The 1,788-nt window shown below is 37.1% G+C and overlaps 1 pseudogene; it reads left to right on the top strand.

Annotated features, from left to right (window-relative positions):
- Window positions 1-566: 566 nt before the first annotated feature.
- LOC149202533 (mitochondrial outer membrane protein porin of 36 kDa-like) lies at window positions 567-1,233 on the top strand (annotated as a pseudogene).
- The last annotated feature ends 555 nt before the right edge of the window (window positions 1,234-1,788 follow it).

Below are 1,788 nucleotides of genomic sequence, written 5' to 3'. Positions count from 1 at the left end.
ATAGGGCATGCTGTGCATGTAACAGGTTTGCTGCGTATATAGCTAGGGCATCATCCACGTATAAGCATGTTACTCTTGGTGTCTCACTCCTTCTCCAAAAACCCAAGACGTGGAGAGGAGGAGATCACTCAAGAATACATGTTTAAATGACATCAAATACTCATCTATTTATACTAAAACGAGGATGATGAATAGACATGCCGGTTGGGCTTCTAGAGCCTACATAAGAGCTGGTTGGCTTGATAATAATTACATAAACAAAATAAATTCATATCTCCATAAATACTTATCGGAATCGGATGATCTTTGGATCAATCCTACACCTCTCAATGAGAGGGATCCAATAAAAATATCAGCTGCCATAAATAAACCGACCCACATGGAGTTTGGCTCTAGTTGCCAATTTAACAGGTTATCTACATGGTAAAATTTCATGCTAGTATGTTGTGAAAAATACAACGCTTAACAACATTCTTCATGCTTTATATTGATAAAAGTACTTCTGTAAATTTTTTGTGACACTGATTACACTATAACTTTGTTTACATTATATATTGTATTGTTGACAAGTTGAGCTTCAATATGTGCATGATTATGTAGGGGTCAGTACAAGCATTGGGATGACACCATTTCCAATAACACATTTCTCAAGAGTAATTGGAAACAAGACATTTTCTGTAGGGGGTGAAATTGCTGTTGACACTGCATTAGGAAACTTCTTGAAATATGATGCAGGCTTTAGTATTTCAAAGCCTAATTTTGTTTCTTCTTTGACCTTGTAAGACTTGGTCCTTGCTACTATTTTAAACTAAAATAGAGAATTTTAGTGGGTTTTCTGGTACAATATAGGGGCAATTGCAAACTTTTTTATGAAGCATTGCATAGAAAGTTTTCTAGTGCAGTACTAAAATTGACCCATGCTTTGCAGAACTGGTAAGGGTGGTACCTTGGAGGCATCTTACTTGCACACTGAGTTGTCTAACAAAGGCTGCTGTTGGAGCAAAGATATCACATAGATTTTTAAGGAACAAGAATACGTTCACCATAGGCACTCAGCAAGCTTTGGACCCACTAACAACAGTTAAGGGGTGCCTCATTAATTATGCAAGGGCAGCTGCACTACTTCAGCATGAGTGGAGGCCTAAAAGTTTTATTACCCCTTCTGGTGAGGTGGACACCAAAGCCCTTCACAATAGTGCAAAGGTGGGGTTATCTCTGGTTTTGAAGCCTTGAAGGATCTATCATGGATATGCACTATTTGGTACAGATTTAAGCGAAGGTCTGTGCCAAATTTTGATTGGAGTTTTCTAGTTTTTCCTTTCAAAACAATTATTTCAGTGCCTGTGTTTTCTATTGAGGCATAAAGCAACTAAGCACCTTGACTTAATTAGCTATGTAATTTTGTGAAATCAGATGCTGTTAATTTTTTAAGGCATATGCTCTTGAAAATGGGTGTTGCCAAACATGGTTGGCTGGAGCTTCAATCTGGTTAAAAAGTTGTGAAACATTTTTGGTTTTAGGTAATGGTAAGATCATTAACTGAGCTCTTCAGTGTTTGATATGGGTGGGGTTTTGTTTAGGCCCTTTTGCAAAACTGCATACTACCCAAGAAGGGAGCTCTAACAACCAACTCCATATCTCAATCAGATTTCTCATCTGCATCTACTGCAACAATATTTCTTCTTAAATCAGTTTAACTAGAAAGAGTCTAAAATTGTATATATCATTGTCGAATTGAGGCTTCTGTGATCCATATCAATTTATGAGAGATTCTTCAACGTAAATCAC

The sequence above is a fragment of the Pinus tabuliformis genome, chromosome 2_1 (genome assembly GCF_031772625.1).
Source record: "Pinus tabuliformis cultivar Carrire ecotype Pingquan chromosome 2_1, CPIR1, whole genome shotgun sequence".
In the NCBI taxonomy this organism is placed as follows: Eukaryota; Viridiplantae; Streptophyta; class Pinopsida; order Pinales; family Pinaceae; genus Pinus; species Pinus tabuliformis.
Note: the sequence above shows the minus strand (reverse complement) of the source record. Positions and strands in the feature narration are given on the sequence as shown.